This window comes from Melospiza georgiana, chromosome 9 (assembly GCF_028018845.1).
Source record: "Melospiza georgiana isolate bMelGeo1 chromosome 9, bMelGeo1.pri, whole genome shotgun sequence".
Taxonomy (NCBI): domain Eukaryota; kingdom Metazoa; phylum Chordata; class Aves; order Passeriformes; family Passerellidae; genus Melospiza; species Melospiza georgiana.
In genome coordinates, this window is record NC_080438.1 from 16,961,801 (window position 1) to 16,984,428 (window position 22,628).

Sequence of the window (22,628 nt, forward strand, 5' to 3'; positions counted from 1 at the left end):
TTCAACAACTATTCATGTATTTATTGTCAGATGTGAGTCATCACTTAGGTGCCTGGCCTTGTGCTCTGAGCAGTCTAATGCCAGTAGTTTCACAGCATTTTTTCACTCATTTTTCCCTCTTTCCCACTTCCATCTCCAGTAAGAAGCAGTCTGGCGAGTCTTTTGCAAGTAGCAGGACTTACTCTCCTTCAGCATTTTTTGTGCCATAGTGGCACCTGATCCTCTGGTGTCCATGTTGCCTGTGGGAGCCCCCTCAGCCCTGTGCTCCACACTGCACTCGTTTGCTTCAGTGCCACTCTGGGCTCCTGCTAGCCAAGTGAGTGCAAGCACGGCCATCTCTTCTTTTTCCTCTCCCCAGCTTTCCAGGGGTACCAGTGTGGGATTGAGGTTCTGTGTGGATCCTCTTCTGACTGTTGCTGTGTCAGCCCTGGGTCTCTCTTCCTTCCAGCAGCTTGTCATCACTTCTTTGCCAAAACCTAGCATCTCCTTCTAAGCTGCCAACTAAGCTCTCCCTATCTGTCACAATCACAATGAGTAGGTTCACCCTGACCAGTTCAAATACCAGGGCTTTGCTAACCAGCCCCATATCTGGGACACTGGCCATTCAGAAGATCTGTCTGTAGCTGGAGACAGATCGACACATCCGCCCTTAGACTCAATAGTATCTGGAAAGCTCCCATAGGATTTGATTTCTGAGTACATACTGTGAACTTAGAAGGTGCATTAATAACAGGGACTTATTTCTTGTGTTACTGAGTGACATTAAAATTGTGTGTCAATGCTTGTTTTATTTTTATTCTGCTACTAAACAAGCTGAAGGCTTTAAGGATATTTCTCTTGTGTCAGAGGGGTCTACCCAGGGTGGAAAAGAAAATCAATGTTCCAGGGTTGTTTAACTGTGGGGTTTTTTTCATGTGTTTCTTGTTTCATTATGAGGAAGGAATTAAAAATCCCTCCTAGACAGTACTTAAAATATCAAAGTCATTGTTTAATGCCTTTGAGTCACTGTACAACTAATTCAATTGCACAGTGTAGTGCAGTTTCACGGTATGTGAAACACAGATAGTAGAGAGGAATGATTGGAAAGTTGAATAAACACAGCATTAGTTTGCAAGGTCTGAAACTTTCTGATGACTTCTTTAGCAATGATCCAGCACAACAGCTCATCAGCAAAAGTGAGAACAGAAGCTTTTAAACTCAGAGCCCCTGCCCTCTCTACCTAAGCTAAGCTAGCTGGTTCATGCTGGCTGGAGGCCCTTGACTCTCCTCTGAAGCAGCCACGGGAGGTAGGCTGGGTCAGCACTGGATGTCAGCAGCTTTTGGTGAGGTCAAAGCTCTGATGATTGCTGTGGCTTTGCAAGGTCCTTCAGCAAAAATGAGCCTCAGGTGGTCAGGGACCAAGGCAGCAGAGGACTTGCTCACAAGACACTGATGAGGGCAGTGCACAGCCAGCCTGGCTCCCTGTACATTGAAACTGGTGCTGTGTTAGGCACTCAGCAACCTACAGTGCTTGGTGACAGGGCAGGGATTGCAGCTTTTGTGGCACCATCAGTAAAGGGTCATTTCATGGCCAGCCTGGTACATCTGACTTTACACCCAACCCCAAGAAGTTGTCACCTACAGGAGGTCTCCAAACAGATGAGGAGTTAGTAGGGAAAGGTACAGACCCATCAGCGTGATTTTGTGAGTACTGTTGCCATCATACAGGAGATCATCCCAAATAATTACTGAATTTATCTTTGTGTCAGCTTTGCAAGGAACAGGAGCAGTGTTATCCCTGTTTTACAAGTAATAGTCTGAGGCACAGAGAGGCTTCAGCTTTGCCTCTCTCATCACTTTAGAAGAGGTAGTGATGGTGTAGACTTATGTCAGTTGGCTCTCATTTAGTCAGGTGTGGTAGTATTTTGTCCACAAACTTTCTTTTATGCAGGCTTTATGTGTGTAGAAACAAGACCTGGGGCCCTATCTGCTCTCTGAAAGCACCTGTTAGCCTTCCCGTTTCCTCACCAAGATTTCTGAAGCTGCTATGCCTAAATTAGACATTCCCTGCCCCAGCCTCTTCACCCACATGTAGCTCTCCCAGTGAAGGTGTCCACACCTGGGTCTGAGTTAGGTGTTCCCATACATGGGAGTGCCAGAGTCCTGAAACAAGCATCCCCCACCCCGCCCTTAAAGGCAAATTGAAACCACGTGGTTGGGGTATATCTGTGGTTGGTAAGCCACCCTGTGGGAGTAAAACACTCTCTGATCATGAATTCCTGCTTTGGTTTCATTTATTCCCACACAAAAACAAACACAAAGAAAATATCTTGAAGCTATCTCAGTCACCATTAAAATGTTGATGCTCAGTGTTTGCAAGTGATTAGTATTGCCGGATAATAATAATCACGGATATTTCCTGTATTAAGTGGCCCTAAAAGTCAATGTCAACATTTTAATGACAACAGCAGTATTGTACCTAGTGGCAATTTGGCAAAGAGAAAAGGTAGGTAGTGGCAGTTTGGCAAAGGGAAAAGGTAGGAGTGCCCATCCTAAATGGGCACAGATAGGAGAGGAAAAGGAGTAGAAAACGGAAAGGACAAAGAAGCACACACATGCTCATAAAAGTTTCTGACAAGCTAAAAGCCTCAGAAACAAATTTGAGTTTAAAAATCCATTTGAAAAGTTACATACTTACTTTTGTACAGAACAACAATGGTGGAATGCTAATAACATTTAATTTCCCTTGACTTCTAACCTTCTTAACCTGCTGTGCTGCTAGAACAGTGCTGTAAATCAAAATATGCTGTATTGTATGGTGAACATGTGTATTGAGTCATTCCAGACTGCCTGGTGCTTTTTAAAAACAAAACTCACAATAGTGTTTGTGCTGTTTTTCATTTTTCATAGACCTTTCCCCTCAATCATGCTGCAACTGGTTAGGTTATGTATTAAAAATACAATATAAAGAAGAGGGAGGGAAGATGTAGGGGTAGACATAATACCACAGAAAGTACAGCACAGACAAATAGGCCAAAATATCCTTGACATTACTTTCCCCTTTGTTCTAAATGTTCTTCCAATTTCAATAAAAACAAATTGGAATACTGCCTGGGGTCTACTAAATCATTAGTAAATTAAGAATCTGTTTTTAATAACATTTCACTTGTAAATAATGCATTAATTGACTTGCTTGAAAGTTAGCTTGAATGTTAGAAACTCTGGCACTAAATGTGTAATGAAAGAAGTGCACTGTTTGAAGAGGCTAGATGGTAAATGTAACAAATTAAATATGACAGTTGATATTTATGAAAATGGTGATATAATTAGAGGACACCTGCAGCTGTTTTCCAACCAAAACAACAGAAATTAAACATGTATAAAGTATGTGTGTCATATTTTCTCTTGGCATGTTTCTTTTATTCTGTTTAGGGCTTTTTTTAATGTATGTCTTTCTATTTTTTCCTTACCTTTTGTCAGGTCATATGACTAGCAGGTGTCTAGTAATCCAACTATACCATTTGTTACATCTATAAGTGATCATTTTGCAGTGTAAAGACAAAGAACCTGAATCTTATTTAGCAACCCAGACCTGGAAGTTATTAGGCCACATGACACATGCCCGAACATACTTTAACCCTGGGTGGCTGGAAGTAGACAAGAGTTATACCAAGACACTTCTGTGCAGTCCTCACCTGCAGGTAGCTCAGTTACTTATTTCTCCACCCTGGCTTTGATATCCTGGCGAGGATTTCTGTAAACTAAAAGGTGATGTGATGCAGTGTATAAGCATTGCAAATGTGTAGTGTTCCTTCTTGGCATGTGTGCAGTTGAAAGAGAATATGATGTTGCCTTGGCCATCTCACAAGGGTTTTGAACACCAAGTTTCTAATGATAAAGGAAAAATGTGAAGTTCTTGAATAACATTGATCTCCATGCCATGCCACTACTGGGTAAGTGTGAAGCAAATTGACCAAAGATGGCCATAAGTGATACATTTTTGACCTGGAGCCAAAGATTCTGGGTGTTTCAGTTCATGGACTCTTTTCCGTCTGTCCTTGCTCCTTTCCAGTTGGTGTAAAGACAACATCCTGCCAAAGGAGTTAGAATTTGGACTTGCAAAAGCAGGAGTCTCTAGACTGACTCCCTTCAGAGTTACAGCAGTAACGAGGCAGTGGAATCACTCAGGTATAAATAAACAGAGTCTAAATGGAACATAAAATTTTACTCCTACTTAATGCCATGTGACCATTTTTCCTGGTGTCAGAGTTAATGGGCATAGAAACTGCGCTGTTGGACTGGGCATGAGGCACACTCAGCCAGCGCCACTCGAGCTCCCAGAGATTCCACCTGAGGAAGGACTTCAAGCTGTCCCAGAGTCACTTTTACTAAGCTTTGACATACAATTGCCCCACAGCAAAAGGAAAAACAATACAGGGCAAGGCAAGCTGTCCTCACCAAGACACTCAGATCTCTCTGGGGAGTTTTCTCTGTGGCTGAGGCACATAGAGCAAACTTATGTGGGGAAAGTCTCATTGCACCATACAGCCAGCTGTGGATACTGTAAATCTTCAGCATGCCCTTTATCAGCTGTCAGAAACACAGACTTTGATAAACAAAGGAGAGCAGGAGACCAAAATTCACTTTACAATAAACAATGTGGACTTTGATTTGGAATGTGCTAACAGGATAGATATGAGCTATTTAAATAAACATACCAGCCAATTGTGTCAACTTTGCTTTGGGGGCAACAATACCTTTGTTACTGGGGTTTGTATCTGTCTTGATTAGAGCCATGTCAAGCAGCTGTTGAGATTGACTCTGATGACAGATAGGATGTAATGTACATGACACTGGAAGCAAAGTATCATGGAGACAAATTGTGTGATGGCTGAGAAAATCTTTACGGCTTTTTCAGATATGGCAGACTTCTTCCCTGTAGATGCAAATATATTTATTTGTCTTAAAGTTACAGACTTATGGCTGCTCTTGCAGGTACCTGTTTTTATGTAATAACTTCCATTCTCCACTGCCTCCCCCAGCCCAAGCAGGGGGCTGTTTCCACCCTGCAGCTCCTGGGTAGCACACTCTGCATGCTCCGTTTGTTCCTGTAGTGGTGTATATGACAATTATGGAAGAGAAGCCATTTGCTGCCTCCAAGGACAAGGCAGTAATAAAGTTCCACAGAAAGTGCACCCTGCTTTTCTTGTTATAAATCACACCAGTGCATAGTCGGGCTAGTCCCACCTGCTTGCACAGCTTTCAAGATGTGTTCCTCCTCAAGCTGATTTTACAGGTACTATTTCCTGCTTATCATGTAGATCTCAACTGACTGGATGGTAATTGGTGATAGAGCTTGGTAGGCAGTGATATAGGAGAGGTGCAGCCCACAGGGCCAGGTTCCAAACCTCTGCTGTGTTGGCAGTCACTCTGTGACTCCTTTTCAGGAGCAAGATCTGTGTTAAAGCTGAGGGGAGTTCTTACTCCTTAAAAGAACAATTTTCTCCTCCTATTCTCTATAGGGTTTTGCATTGGTAACCAGCAGTTTCTGTGGGGCAAATGTATCAAGAGCTGCATTTCCCAGGTAAAAACCATGAAGTAAAACCTATTGCAATATTTCCCAGAAGGAAGCAGTTGTTCAGCCTCCCTTCACCTTTCACTTGGACAAGAAGTTTCCCATTGATATCAAAGCTGATAATACACCTTTATTTTGGTTCCTTTGCCGGGCATTTTGCAGATGCTGACCTCTGAATGGATGAGGGATCCATTGCAATTTTTATTTCTTTCATCTGTATATTCAAACACTGTAGATATTCAATTTACCTAAAACCCCTCTTTGATTAAATGGCATCAGCAACAGAGATGCTGACTCCAAAGATGAATAGCTTTTTATGGTCTAAGGGGAACATGCCTAGGAAGATGGCCTTCAGCTTGTTGTCTGTGGGTTTGCAACAGCAAATCAGAGAACCAAAGCTACAAGGGGTTTGACTACACCCGTATTTGCTTTTCAGGGACAAATTTGTTGGCTTAAATTAAGCCTGCTAAAAATGTGGCCAAGATTTGCCTTAGCCAAGAAAATGCCCCTTCCTTGCCTATGTAATGTTACACCAATTTAAAGGTTTTTCTTAGGTTTTCTTTACTGATCAAAATAAAACCTAATCATTAGAAAAAAATTAAAATTAAAAAATTAGTATTCCCAAACACGAGGAAGATGTGCTGGCTCTAGTTAAATAAGGCACAACTGGTATTATTTAATTAAAATCTAGAGTGCAGCTGTTAGGGGAGAATCTAGCCAGTTTCAGATAGAAAAATATGCCCTAATAATGTGTTTCAACATCATTTTGATGCTAAACTCAAGAGTATGGTAGGTGTGAATGTTTTGCATATGCATGCATATGTATACATACACATCTGTGTCTCTGACAGAGGGGGAAAAGACAAATGTGTTCAAATACGTTTTCTGTATTGAGGGAAACTATAAATAAAACTAGACTTATGTGAGCCAGCAAGCAGGAGGCTCTGAGGATGCACAGTGTGTGCTTAGAGGGTGAGGACAAGGAGAGGTGATGCTGGGAGCTGCTTTGCCTGTGCACATGAGCTTGGGTTTTCTGTCTTTGTCCATGCAGACATACACAGTGGACAAAAGAAAATGTCTTTGTTTTGTTTGCTGAGAGAAGAATCATTGTGAATATGTGGGTTTTCAGTTTTCTCCGAGAATTATAATGATGAATTTATTTTCTATAAAGAATAATTATTAGTTAATTGCATTTCTGCTGTATCTAAACTGGACTAACATCTTGTTTTGCTACCTAAAGCAGAATATTTAAGGTTTTCAGAGAAATAATTGTATCTATTAGTCTGGCAGGAAAAAATAGCAACTTTTGGAGGATGTTTCTGAGAAACAAGGCAGTTAAGTAAACCAAGGAAAGAGAAACACAACACTGGGGGAAGTTTGCTGCCATTATTATTATTTATTACAGTAACTATTTATATAGCACTGCAATTTTGCATTACATTCTTCAAAGAGTAAAAAAGGCAAGCAGTGGGACCCTGATTACTCTCTGCTGCTCATACCTGTAGCCATCCCTGCTACACATAGTATCTGACTGAGTAAGGGCTAGGAAAACCAAACGAAGCTACTAAGCTATTTTTCTCCCCATTCTTGGGTTGGCGAACCATATTTCTAAAGCAGGCAAAAGAGGTTAAGCTCTAAAATAAGTTCGGATCATTTTATTCATTACACCTTCAGTTGGAACAGTACCATCCATATGGGATGAAAAATGGTCTTGATGGTATTTTGATGACAACATTCTTTTATTTCTCTTCATGAAATAATAGGCATTTGCAGAATTTTACACTCCATGTAACATTTGTCCAGAATAGGTATAGGTTTCCTAAGATTTTCTTCTCTCTCTGTTATTTTACAGCTTCTGCGTAGTAATTGTTTGGTCATTAAGAGCAAATAGTTCACCTTTCCATAGTTCACATTTGTCTGTGCTTGAAATTCAGTTCATTTTGAAATAGGTTACATTTGTCAAGAGATAGTGGTGGAAACTCTGCCTTTCCTACATCCATAGGAAAGGCCCATGTAGGACCTTTGGGTAACAATCCCAGACTTTTCACTCCCTAAGTTGCTGTCAAAGAATATGCAAAATCCCTAGGGTAGCTAGCATGCCAAATGCTGAAAGCAAGGTAAAATGGCCTATCAGAGGGAACCTGAGGTGGCGGAAGTGAGACAGGGAATATTTGAAGCAGGTAAAGGTATCTTTTACTCCACTGATGCAGACTCAAGTTTGAGTATCTTGAAGATGAGAGTGAGGGGCAAAAATTCAAATCACAAAGTCTGGGTTTTTTTCAGTAGTTTTAGTCCATACAAAACAGCAATGCTTAATGAGAGAATTAAAGACCAGAGGAGAGAGGGACCTGGAGAATGAGAGAGGTGAGGCCAGGTCAGTGCTAAATGGGATCAGGGCACAGGAGCCTGCAGGAGGGAGCTGGCCTAACAACTGCCAAGTGGGCATGGCAGAGTGCAGGTGAGGGAAAACCTGCCCTCCAAACTCTTCCCCAGTCATATTGGTTTTCCTGCTCTCATCTGTAACAAAGAAGCATTAGAGCTCCTGTTCTGTCCTGCCTGCCTGTATGCCCTCAGGGATTTTGAACCACAATGAATCCACATGTTGTTTGGAGCCATTGAACTGTGCAGGGTAGGCTGCCACCAGGAGCTCCTTGGGCTCTTCCTAGAGTGCCTACTGTGCCTCACTGGCACAGTGAGCTGAGCTGAAGAGCCTGAATGCTGAATATGTTTGTTCTTGACAATTTAAATTAGACCCTTATATTTAAGGCATGTTTTTCTATTTTGTCTACTGCCTGAATCTCAGATGCTGAAATATTCACAAAGCTCTTGGTTCTTTGGGGAGCAGGACATGGGTTTTCCCCAGTGGCATAGTGATAGCTTCTGATCCGCCAGCTTCCCGCTGTCCACTGTCATTGCAGCTCACAGTCAGTGAGTGGCCCGAGGAATAGCTGGCACTCAAGGACCCCCCTCCAGTGCCAATAACTCTGAAACTACATGACATCTTAACCTTTATGAAATTTCTTCAAGACAGCATTTTAAAACACCCAAATCTTTCCTGACCTTTACATTTTAGTAGAGGGGGTTTGTTTTGTTATTTTTTTAAATTGATGTTCCTATATTTCTTTTCTTTAGCTGTGGCATTTTTAAGCTAGTTCAAGAGGGACTTTGCTTTTCCCTTCCCATCCTTGTTAAGCCCAATCATTAAAGGGAAAGCACTCCAGACTCAAGCCTAATTTTATAATGTTTTTGCATTTATGACATTTTATCTCTCTCAGCCAGTGGGAAGTTCTTATCCTTTTAATTTGTAATCTGTTAGGTTTCAGTTGGACTCTAGATGCTGACTTCCTTTGTAGCATCTCATCCTCATTCTCACCTGTTTCACCAGGCTGTGGCTTGGTGGTTGTGTATCAAATGTACAGATGATTCGGGGACTCGCCCAATGGGATCAGTGATTGGTGCCCTGGATCATCAGGAAGCTGACCCCTTTTCATATGTGGGGAATCAAGATATCTTCAAGAGAAAGCTAATGGTTCAGTTTGACAGTAATACACTGCCTAAATCTAGAATAAATCTGTTGAGTACTTCAGCAAAGCTGATAGGGCAAAGCTGACACAAGCAAGGAATCAGTCCTGGCATTTTTACACAAAACTGCAAATATTTGTAAAGGAAAACTGGAAACTCAAAAGCTTTACAGTTTTTTTCTATGGCACTTGCTCTTGTTACTGTAAGTAGAAACTCTGTACCCTGCAGCATGCAGCACTCTCCTGTAAGACCTCTTTTTTTAGATAGGGAAAACTCTCCCCATTTGTATCTAGTCATTACCTAATACAATCTCATCAAACCTTTCATGATATCAGGCAATTACAACACTCAAGGCTCAGAGTCTAAATACTCTCTAGTGGTCCTTTTGGATTTGTTTGTACAGTGTGGTTCTGTTGCAACTGAGAACACAGACACAGCTTTGTAGGCACAAAGATGAGTTCTGCTAAGCCTGTGTAAGTCCCTGCTCTTTGGCCCAAAAAAACTGAAGGTCAGTTCAAAGCTGCTTGGTGAGGGAAACTAATCCTGCAAACAGTACACTCACTGGCCATTATTTCCAAATCCAAACTATCTTATAGTCGTGAAATGGAAAGTTTATGGGGAAAACAAATGCTGCATTTATTACTGTGATGCAACATTCATAAAATATATTTCATTGGGGGGGAGTTTACACAGGGGGTAATGAGATTTTTCCTTTATACATTATTTACAACTGCTTAATCCAGGTGCTGTAGGTTATTTTTTTATCCCTCAGTTTCACAGCTACAAAACACTTCAGTATTTCTAATTTATTTCTGCTTACAATACAGATGTTCTCAATTGTGTCTCTAACTACATTTCAACTGTTATGATCACTTTTATTTGTTTGTGTCACTGTACACTTAGAGGTTGAATGTGCACTACACAATAGTCAGGTTCCAAGAAGGCTGTAAAAAGCCTCTGGTGATTTAGTTACCAACAAATTAAACTATGCCTAACAGTAATATCTTTATCATTAGTGGTTTTAATCTTCAGATGATTTCCTTGCTGTTTATATTGCTCTGTGCATGGGCTCTTATATCTTCACATAAAGGTTTCATCCTTTTAAACAGCATTTTTCAAGATGACCATTTGGAAACAACATTTGGAGGAACATTTGGATTGCATCCTCTAACTAAATTTCCAAGCTGTTGGTAACGGACTAAAGAAAATGTGGTCTGCACTGAATACTAAAGAACTGCAAATGTAAGAGCCTTGAAGGTTATGTGTAAATATTGACTTTTTTATTTTATTTAGCATACAAAAATGAACTTGCAATGTTGCTTATCTGATCATACAGCAGTGACTGCATCTGCATCATCTGAGATGTATTCCTCACACTTCTGACTTTCATAGGTGTTCCAGATTTTTCCTTCTGAGGATGTTATTGATGTCCCTGATTAGGGAACAGATATCTGGGGACTGTGTGTCCATATAGGAACATGTCAACCAAGAGGCAGCAAATGGAAGCAGGAAAAAAAAATCCTTTCATCTTCAAAGGCCATGTTCTATGTGTAGATATGGGTCCCAATAAAACCATTAAGGTTTTTCCTGAGATGTGTAATGGGACTTTAGGGCACTCAGCATCCAGCAAAACAAGGTCTTTGGTTCATTCTAGAGGAAGTACAGAAAAATAACTGTAACATTACATATACCCCAGCTGTTCTTTACACTTAGCCATACTGTCCTTTCCCCGTGAATGTGAGTCTGTTGTCATTTCTTTTTAACCAGAAGTATCTGTGGAAATCTCAGGGTCTTTGTATTTACATGCTTTTTTTCTTAAAACACTGCAAAAGACACTGATGTGCAGATAACAAAGCTTGCAGTTCTTTAGGGCTGTTTTTTATACTAAACTAATTTATATGTTAAATAAGATGGTCACCACGCAGTTTGTAATTCCAGGGCATGAAACATGAGGACCTCACAATATTCCCCTTAAAATCTAGTCAGAAGGACATGAAATCTTGGCTGTTCATATGACAGATCTGGGTAACTGCTTCATGAATGGCACTACAGTCACCAAAAATCCACAGTAATGATTTGAGAACACATTACTTCTCTCCCTGGACAGCCTAACCTGAACACCAACACTATCAAGAATTTTTCTAAAGTATGTGGCTCTCCTTTTTAGTACTCCTAGTTCTGCATAAAACCCTGACATGCTGTTTACATCATCTGGCTGCCTCTTGTGCTCCTCTAGGGGTGTCTTGAAGATTTTTTTTTTTTATTTCCACATGTGAGAGAAGAATTTAATAAATTGCAGAATCATAAATTTCATTAAGAGAGTGGGAAGAAAAGAAATAACTTTTTTGTGCTACATGGAGTCTATGTAATTTACATAAATATTGCCTATTTCTTTAGCAGATAATTAAGAAATGACCAGCATGGCTCTTGTTTGGTCATCCTCCTTGTTCATCTATAAACTTAATTTAATATATTTTTCCTTTCATTTATTTGCTAAAAATTTCTGACTCCCCCATTTGCCTGTTTTTATTGGACATAGTGGTGAGCCTTACCAAGAGGTGCAGTGCTCTGGCTACAGAGCTACTTTGCCCAAATCAGAGTTTGTCCCTGATCCACTTGTCTTGAAGAAAGCCAGGCATCAGGTAATGAGGCCAGCATGCATTTGGCAGGTCATGCACAGTATGGAGAACACATGTTATTTGTCCTTTTTAATTCATTTTTTTCTCTGCATTGCAATAGAGTAAGTAGCCTCATTCTGTAGTAGTCAAAGCTTCTGATAAGGATCCCTCTGTCCTTCCAGAGTAGTCCCATAGTGGTAGTGGAGCACTGTGGAAATAAAAGACAAGAGACATATGCCAAGGATGAAGCGTGTTCTGGAAGGGATGAACCTGTGTCCCTCACTCCCAAATACCACCAGGGGTGATCCTTTGGTGGCTTGTAGGTACATGTGTCTGTCTGTCCAGTCTGTGGCTTCTAGCTGGGCTCATGGAAAGGCTGCATTGCAGAACTGACAGGGAAATGTCCCATGCCAGACAGATGAGTGACAGTGCTAAAGTATTATTGAATGATCTGGGATTGTCTAACCTTAGCAAGGGTCTTAAAGAAGATAATGTGGCTTTTCAACTACATGAGAAACACTGCTCCAAAGAAAAGGATATCGAGAAAATCCTTTCATGTGCTCCTGAGGAAAGTAAGTACCAAACAGCTTCAGTTATGGTAAGAAAGATATCAGTTAATCATTAGTTAATATTTGGTATTCCAGTAGGAATCTGGTGGCATAACAGCAGTAGATCAGGAAGGCACAGGGTCTTTGTCACTGGACATCTTTATGAATAGGCTAAACAGGATCTGAAAGTGATGACAAAGGTGTAACACAGCCTTTATTGACCTTGTGTGCTTGGCCAACACAGAGTGGTCAACTGAAAGCCAGTGAGCACCTAGTGAGTAAAATCTAGCAAGAAACACACAGGTTCACGTCACTTTTGCCACTGGGACTTCAGGATGAGGTAGGAGGCAGTGATCCCTTGTGCATTTTGACAATGGGAATCTCCCTCAACTTTGGAAGCAGATTTTTGTCAACTCAAAACACTTTTCCCTTGCCAAACCCATATACTACCTTCATCTTATCTAGAGAAAGCTTCAGCCAACTGGCTTTCATCCATGTCTTATCTCTGCCAGACACAAGGAAGCTGTAACATATGGCTTCAATGAAAAGGAGACGTAGAGCTTGGTGTCATGAGGATATTGATGACATTGTAGCCTATGCCATTTCACAATATCCTCAAGTGGTTTCATATGGGTTTTGAATAAGAACAGTAACAGCAGTGAACCCTCCGGTACTTTAAGCTGCGAGTTCTGGGAGAGAAAAAACATTTATCCATGCTTTTGGGATCTTCTTGACAGAAATTGTCAGAACACTTCAAAGACTTTCTTCTCTCCTGTCAGCCATTTTGCCACAAAAGCAATGTGAAACAGCAACAGGAAGCAGACATAATGTCTGGACTTTGGTCTGACTCAGATGCAGTGGCAAAGTACAGGAAGAATTAGCAATATTAAGTTAGAATAATGTATTACAGTATGTATGTGTATGGATGTGGGTCTGATGAAGTCATGTAACCATACCATGACAGAAATTTCCTACCTTTGCTGTAAAATTGCTAATGTCACCAATCTAAACCTACAATCTGGCTATTAATTGGAAGAATAAACTTTTTTGAGCTTTAGGAATTTGAGTCTCAAGATCTAGAAAATTAGAACATTCAGCACAGCTGATTGTCTGCGGAGGTCTCTCAGTGCAACCTGCCTTAATAGATCACAAGACGGTCAGGTAATTTCTTAGTTGGTTTAATCAACCAGTAAAAGTAACAGGTGAAGTGATGTGACCCTTGTGTGAAAAAGGGTAGTTAGATCCCACTGATAAAATGGGGGAAGAAGATATAAAATCTCACATCAGTATTAGCAGTTACTCTGTAGGCAGATGTGTCTTTCCCCCTGGGCTTACATCCATCTGGAGTTCCAACCTGCACTGTGCCAAACAAGATTAACTTAAATGCCCAGCCATTTTGTTTGGAGCGGATCATTGGTATCCATCGTTGGTTGGTATGCCAATTTGCTAATAGCAATGGTATCCACTCTTGAAAGGTCTTTGCTTCTTATTTAAATAACATATCCGTGTATTATTCATGTGTCACATTCTCTGTCATCAGTAATGACAAAACTGCACTGAAATGACTATATATATACCTGTCACATGCCTCAGCTATGATAATAGAAATAAAATAAATACTCCAGAATCTTGTTAGCTCAGCTTCCTCATCCATTTCAACATAACCACAGGGAGGGTGTCCTAGAGGCCCCAGATGCTCCAGTGGAAGACTTTTCAAAATAAAGCCTTATTAGTAAGGCCATCTGACTTTTCTCCCTTCCCTGCTGTGATATTTGGTGAATAAGACATAAACCATTCCAGTGAAATGTTCAGGCCTGGAAAATGGTGCATTTTGCACCAAAACCATGGAGGCTGACAGGTGCCTGAGCAGAGAAGGAGATAGATGAGTAAGATGTTGAAGCTGGCCCACCACCATCCCACTGTTACAGAGAGAAAGGGAGTCCTACATTCAGGAATTGATGTAGGGTAGATGTGAAGCAAAGGAGTGAAATCCATCTTGTTTTCTTCTAAGAGATGCCAGCTGAGCTGGAGTGATGCTGTGCAGTAGATTGCAATGAAAACATGCAGCTTGTGATAAGCTGACAGGAGCTGGACTGAGCATAAATAGCTTAGAAACATCGGTGGGTAAAGTCAAAGCTTTTGCTTTTGTATTTTGAAAGGCATATTTGCTATGCTTTGCTTTTTAGAATATAACACATTGTGTTAATACCAGCAACTGTATTTATAACACCTTATGCTTCCCATGTGTCAAATTTTTGTCCTTATATATGCATGTTCTCATTTTTTGAGCTATGGAACCATTATAATTATGGTTAGAACTTTGTGACTGAGGAAATGAGACTTTCTCAGCATGACTAAGTGTTTTCTCAAGACGTCCTGGCTGCAGTGGTGTAACGGTGCTGACATTTGCACAGACGGGCAGATGGTACCTGGGCCATGTCCGGTTGCAGTGCAGACCTGAAGATCCTAGATGAAGAAGCCAAGCCACTGTGTTTTGGTCTGATTTATAAGAAAACTGCTTCTCAGCAAATGTAGCCTGTGTTATCCTTTCTGCTAATGGAAAAAATGGTGAGCCACAGCAGATAAAACATATGTTTTGGCCATGGGTCATAACGATTTGTATCAGATATCTCTGTATGTTTGTTCCATACCAAGAAAAACATTTAATGTCCTTGGGTAATACAGAAGAGGGCAAACATCCACAAGTCTGATTCACTATGGAAGGTTATAAGATATATCACAATTGGTAAATTGTGCTTGAAAACCATGCAGGGTGAGAACAAAATGGTGTAACTGGGAAATGGTCTTCTAGAAGTGGAATCTGAATTTTGATTTCTCATTATCTGGAATAGTTTCCTCGCTCTCAAGAGAGAGATTTTGCATCAAAGAAGCCGGCAGATGTTGTTAGGTTCACTGAGAAACATGATCCTTCAGATAGGAGGAGAAGGAGAGTAGGCATGGCGTTCTTTGGTGTACATGGGACGACAAACAGATTCAGTGAAATCTTATTGTTTCCTAATTTTAATTCTGAGAATGACTCTCATAATTTGTTACAGATAACTGGCTAATGTCCACTAGCTGCTGACAAGAATTTTCTGTCCTACTTTGTGATTGATAGCTAAGTAATTTGGATGGATTTGAGCTGAGGGACTTGTCATGGTCTGGCCTCCTGCATCTTGGTGCCAGTTCTCTTTGCAGCTTTGCTACCAGCTTTCTGCTATGGACTTTTCTGTTCAACTTTCATTATTTCACTTGAACCTGTTTGGGAAAAACTCATAATTGTAACACCATTTTAGAAGTGGCTTTTCATGGATACAGGTAATGGAATTTATGCAGTAAAATGCTGCTACTGAAGTCCTCTGATAAACCACACAGGCTAGAAAATTGCTGATTTAGGGTATAAGTGGATGGGATGCCAAATGTTATCATGTGTTTGAAACTGGTTTATGCATATACCACTCTATTTTTTTTTTAACAGTCCTGAGAATTACAGAAGCCTTCCACAAATATAGCTCTCTGTTTTAAGCACAGACATCATAACGGGTTTTTATGTTCTTTATCTGCTCTGCACTCATGTAGTCCTGGAAGAGCTCCATGGACTTCAAGAGTCAAGGCAGTAGTGCAATTGCATAGAATTAGAATGCCTTTTCTTTAGCAAAGAGATTAGGGAATGTAACAAAACCAATGAACCAAGGCCAGCTGTGGTGTAAACAGTGATTTTACTTCTTGAGCCAAATTCTTAAATGGTGGAAATGAACCTGCTATGTTCTAAAAAACCCTTTTTTAATCTTCTTTATGTCAGTAGCATAGACAAAAGGGTTGGAGTGGTAGCAAAAAAAACCCCTATTTAATATCTTATATGTGGCAAAACTCTTCTACTGCATCTTTTCTTTGTTGCTGCTTTTCCTGCTCCATGCCCATTTCTGCACCTAGTGATGTGGGAGCTGAACATGACCAAAGATTGACTATACTTACAGCAAGATCCATATATAAAAGGGCATTTGAATTAGTCATGTCTTTGCCTATAGATTTCAGAAGTTTAGATCTCCAGCTAGGGCAGGTGTAAACTTCTTCGAAGTATAAAGGTAGCTCAGGCAGGTGGGTTCAACGAGTTTCGTGTAGCAACTGGGAGCAAAGCACTGAGATTAACAGGTATGTGCTGATTCTTGTGATTAGGCCAGCAAAGCTCTCTCAGTGCTGTCCTGTGCTGCAGAGATATATCTTTTAATCAAGGACTGAATGTTTAAGGCTTTGAACACACACTTCTGTAATGAAACATCTAACAGGTGGGATTTCTCTGCCTGCAACCAGGCTTTCTTTTTCTGTGGCTTTCTGGGATCAGCAAATATCTGCATGATGCCTGGGGAGCAAATTCTCAGCTGCTGAAGCTCCACCGTTGCATTGGTGTTGTTCAGGACTGTGGAGGAGTCCTGGCTCATTCCCACTCTGGAAGCAATGACTAGGAACTGCCCTAAGCCTCACGTTGTCACGTGTCACTGCACTGGTGTGTGCCAAGAGAGGAAGTAAGCAACACAGAGGGCATCTGGAAAGAGAGAATACAGGAGAAACTCAGTTTGGCAGATGCTGGAGCACAGCAGGTTTCCAGCAGTTTATTCTGAGTGTATTTGTTTGCTAAATAGCCATGCTTTACTGCAGTGGAGTATCTTCAGCTTCAGTAATATTTTGCTGTTATTATTAAAGACCAAAGTGGACAGCAGTTATAGGAACGTGGTGGTGCTCCTGACTAGGATTCACTAGGATTCATTAACCTTTCAGACACTGTGATTTTAGAATGTTTTTCCCTAATTTTTTCTAATTCCTGTAGTTCTCAAACATGCCTGTTTTAATAGCAAGAAGTTAAACTGCAGAAAGGTCATGTTATCTGGTTTGTGCATGGGCTGCCTCCATCACACTTGTGTGTAATCAAAGGAAATATAATTACAGCTCTGCAAATTTGAGGCCAAATCCTGCAGTTTAGTCTGCTCATCCTCTGCTCACATAAATGGGTGAGTCCTCGGGTTTTGCTTGGCTAACAAGTACCATCCTGTATTAACAGACAGGAAATCTTTTCTAGGATTTAGAGCAGCTGGCATATTAAATACAGTTGACCAACTGAAACCTTGGTATCAGGCAGCAATGGTTCTTCAGAAATGACTGGAGCTGTAACAGTCTTACATGTCAGGATTGAGATCAGAACCAGACTCTGTCTGCTGAAAAATAAAGCAGTTCTGTCATTTGCTGGTAATGAGGAATCACTTACCCAAATCATAAATCTATGTCCAGGCTGAAGTTGTACACTATAAATATGTTACATGGACTCCATGGGGTGCTCTTCTAAATAAGCTCCACGGTATTTACTAATAAGTCTCTTTTTTCTTCTTCATGCAGCTTGTCCTCTAAGGGTGATAGATGTTTCTCCACTAGCATTTTGATCCAATCCTATTAAAACCATTTTTAGTTCCAGGAAGACTTTTGATCTTTTTTGTCTTCCAAAACTATTACAAATATTCACAAATTCAGGGTCATACTGTATGTAACCATAGACATTTAAATCCAAATATTTGAGGTGGGATTTATGGGAGGGAGTGGTTTGTAACAGGGTTTCTCAAAACAGGGTATGAAGTGCTGGGAGGGAGAGGTAAAAAAGCAAATTATTAATCTGCTTCTAACATTAGTACCATTTTGCATGTGACAAGGGAGAGGATGAATAGAATAGTTCACCAGGGAGAGAGGCACAGGGCAGAGTCATTTACAAAGCTCTGGTTTACAGAATTTTAAAAAGTAAATACACTTATTCCTAGGCTGTAGATTAAGGTGTATTTTTCAGCAGCAGCTGGCTCCTAGTTATCCCTAACTTTACGATGTTTACAGCATTCTCCACTCTGGTAATGCTGCCTCAGAAGCCCCTCTGCCCTATGTGAAAGTGCTGTGCACTTCTTGCTTACCAAGGGACTTAAGTTAATATAAGAGCACTCAATGTTCTAATGTTAAATGCCAAAGGACCAATACCTGAAAGGTCTACGACTAAAAGCATCAGACTACACAATTTCCTATTTACTATAGATGGTATATTTAGCAACTAATCATCCAACCTAATAATATAAAATAGTATTTGACAAAAAGGTCAAGTGTTTAATATTAGGGCTAGAAGAGTCATAAAAATCTATGAGGGGAATGCTCCATGGAACAGGCAGCCAGCTGCAGCTCCCGGCTCTGTCACTGTATCTCTCAGTTACTCCTTTCATTCTATAAAAATGTCACAGTCTCTTAAGCTCAAATGATTCCATACGTTTCCTGCTTCTGGAGGATGTAACTCTACAGTAGGCTCAGTCCCTGGTTGCCAGGCCAAACAGCTTTTTCTGTGGAAGTTTCCTCTCTTTAAGTCATCCAGAGATCTTCAAAAAGTGTCATAGTTTATGGTGTAAACAAAAGATCCCTGGATATTGTGGAGAACTCTGTATTTTATGGAAATCCTATTATGCAATGAAAGGTACTTTTTAAATTAAATAATTGCTTTATAGAACCTAGCAAATTTTATGTTCCAGGTTTGTCAGCCAAATGGACCTCAGCCAGAGGAGTGAGAGTGAACCAAACTGAGAGCTGGTGTAAATGGGCCCAACTTTAACATTCTTTTTGAACTTGACCAACACATGCAGGGAACTAGAAGGAACCACTGGTTGTAGGGCAACCTGGGCATCAACCTGTTTTAGAACCTCATTGTCACTGTGAAACATGAAAACAAAACACAGAAACAGCCACTGAGACTAAATGCTGTACTCAGATCCAGACTGGAGGACACATGCACAAGATTTTATTTTTAATTCTGTCCTTCCTTAGCTCCCGTCTCTCTGATACTTTTCCCACACTATTATTCATTACTCCCTTCTTGACTGTTGGAAGTTTGGATTTTTCATCATCTTCTATTTGCCTGCAGGGACCTCAGTTATTTACTTCTGCCCAGGGGATGCCACTTCAATTGCAGCTGTTTGAATTAACATATTTCCTTGCTGTATCTCCTGGCTGAGGAAAGTACAAGTACTGTCATGGCCAGCAGAACAAACAGGTGACTCAGTTCCACCCTGTAACTAATTTCTGTGGCATTTTTCTGTAAACTCATGTGGTTTAATAGCAGGTGGAGGAGTTTGGTTGTTTTTTGGGTTTTTTTTTTTTTTGGATCAGCAACTATATACTACAGGGTAGGGGGTGGTATTTGGAAAAAAAAATGGGACACACCTTTTAATACTCATGAAAGCATTTTCATGGGAAGCCTTCTTACAACAACAGAGTGAGAACAAGTTAAATATTTTGTTTCAAAGGGATTATCCCTACCCAGCAGGGAACAGCTGGCATAAAACGTTGATCCACCTCCCATTGCAAACAAGAGCCAAACTCCTGTTGATTTCATTGGTACAGAATCAAGCTCTTATTAAGTCCATGGCCGGCTTTGCACAACTTCGGTCTCTGTCTGCTTCTCTTACATATAGGCCTGACCCTCTCTGGTCATGGAGCACCCAGGATGAGTTATGGCTGAAGAGAAATTTAAAGCATTTTAAGATATAAATGAGTAAATTAGTGTAACAGCGTTTTCCAAATATGTTCAGTTGTGGAGTACATCACAAGCAGCCCCACTGACTTCAGTCTAGCCCATCTGTCTAGATAGCCAAATAACAAGCAGCAAGTTGTATCCAGGATCTTGACTCACTAAAATGAGCAGCCACAAACTTCTTATTTCCTCTCCAGAGCATTCACATCAAGGCATAGATGTGTGTAGAACTGTTTAGAGAACATACATTATTACAAAAATAACTGGATAATTTTTATGATCTCTGATATTGATAGGTTTCCTGTTACCCACATCCAGTTATATTGTTTGTCATGGTTATATTTTTTGAATGAGTTTCTGCTAAGTGGCAGAGCAGGCTGAAACTGTTAGTGCCTAGGAGTTGGGGAAAAAATGTCATAACAAGTGATTGGCTTGTTAAGAGCCTCATTGTATGTGACAGTGAAAAAACTGGGCCTGTACTGTCATATGTCATCTAAAAGTTAACACTATGAACAAGATGTTTTCATATCCTTTCTAATACTTTGAGATAGACCAAAATTTATCATAGCTACCTTCATTTTACTCAGTTAATAATGAATGATCTGTGAAACATTTTGGAATAAGAAAGCTAGATGATTCATGTAACCTCTGCTGTGAAAGGTTTTCAAAGTTTAAAGCATAAAAAGAGAAAGTAAAGGTAGCTGTATCTTTTAAAAGACAAAAAAAAATGTAGGAGAGATGAGAAGTTTTAATTGAATAACGTAGTTTGTGAGATCATCATACAGGTTTGATTTTTTGATAATCAGATTGAGTTTCATTCATGTTCAACATTTGCATGAGTTCTCAAACAATGAAACTGTCTTTGTGGGCCTTTCTTTGACTTCATGACCATCATGATTTTCAGGGATGAAAGTCATGCTTTGATGATAATGGTGTGATTGTATGGATGCTTATAAACTGCAGTTTTTAACTGCTGGGGAAGGTGCTGTCTAAAAAGCTGTGTTTCTTCTTCTTTATTAGAACTGATCCAAGTTATAAAGAGTCCAAAGTCTTGCTCAACTGTTCATAGATTAGAAGCTATCAAAAATTTTTGCCACAGAAAAATTACATAGCATTCCTGTTATGCACGCACCTCTATTCTTAGTTTACACCAAGAATAAATGGCCAAATTCTCTTCTGGAATAAACATCACAATTTTTTTGCTGTCTGTTGAGCTTCCACTACCTTTTCCAGCAGAGATAGAGTTCATGTAAAGGGATAGGTCCTTACCTCTCCAAATTCTACTGTCAATATTTGGAGACTTCTTGAATCTTTGTGCCAGTGCGCAGAAAGAAGTATAATATGATGCATGCATGACTTCATCATAAAACTTCAGCTTCTGGAGCCTGTGGGTGGGGAGTTAAGTGTCCCATTTAGATAGTCTGTAATAATAATTGTCATTCCTCTTGCATATTATTCACAAGTGTGTAAGGATCCTGTTTCTGAAATACTGGACATGCTGAACTGCTGTTCTGGACTAGTACTTTAGTCCCTGTGCTTTTGTATTGTTAGAGCTACTTCTTTTGAACTTCATGGCTGGTTAAAAATTTGAGGTATTCTAGGTTGTATGAACTATGAGGAGAAAGTGTTGTGAGAGTCACAAACTGCTTTTATGTAACCATGTATCTACAAAGAGAGGAAAAAGATCTGTTTTTCTGACCCCTGGACAAGTCAAACAGCTATAAAAATAAAATTAGTTCCTCCAGTTGCCCATGAGACCTCTTTCAGCCAGAGCCCACTGCTTAAGCTCACCCTTGGCCTCTCATAGGGATGCATTTGGCTGTATGTCCTGCCACCTCTCTTCATTTCTGCAGTGCCTCTGTGGCTTTTCTTCCCCCCCATTCTGGTGGTCTCTCAGTGTAATATTGAGGAACTGTGCTTCTCTCATAGTTTATGTCTCTGATCAGACTGGCCTTGTCTTTGCTGTGTGCAGTGACACGTGCCTGCACTTTGCTTGAAGACTGAGTACCTTCACTAAGGAGCTGAGTTGCTCCTTCCCAGCCAACTCAGCTGAAGGGCAATGACTGCTACCAGCTCTGACAATGTTTCATCCGTTCACTTCTACATCTGGTTTATATCAAAATTATTCCCATAATTCCTGGCATAATGAAAAAGCAAGCCTGAAAAGAAGAGGAATAAACATAGAGTGGTTTAAAATTGTGTACTAGGAATAATTAAATTCTTAGTAAGAGACTTCTGTCATTTCTCTATTTTCACTCACCATGAGGAGGACAGCATGTTCTCATCTCTGCAGAGTCACATAAATTACTTGATTAAAGTGCATGTTGCAGAGCTTAATCTGGACATTTGGAACCTCCTTGCTGTTTTCTCAAGGTATTTGTTAGATGAAGAAAAAAAAAAGTCCTGTGCTTAGTTCATCTTCTTATATTGTAGATATATTTTCCAGACATTCGCAAATAGAGTAAAGAACAAGAGTTCTTCAGCTATTTAAAGTCTTTGAAAGAAGAAAGGCAGTTTAGATTACCAGCAGCCTACAATGTGCGTGGCACAAAAATGTCAGTTTTAATGGCAAAGTTCAGGATAAAACTGTGTCAGCTAATTTAATCATTTACCATGAAATACCAGTTATCTTAATCTTACATGCAGTCCTTAAGTCTGCTGCATATTTTTGTGTAATTGAATCCTGTCCCTAAAAGGGACAAAGCAGGGAATTTGCTTTTTAGTGAAAAGTTAGGCTCTAAATGTTCCTGTTTATAAATTGTACTTGTGGCATTGTCAGATATTTTGATAGTGAGCAGCTAATATTTCTGATGAGTCTATTTTTTCTCTGTTTCCTATTTGTC

At 40.2% G+C, this 22,628-nt stretch overlaps 1 long non-coding RNA gene across 3 annotated transcripts in view; it reads left to right on the forward strand.

Moving 5' to 3' along the window:
* The window catches only part of LOC131087055 (uncharacterized), a 430,836-nt gene that overhangs the window by 402,986 nt on the left and 5,222 nt on the right, over window positions 1–22,628 (forward strand). The gene's annotated exons all lie outside the window — the stretch shown is intronic.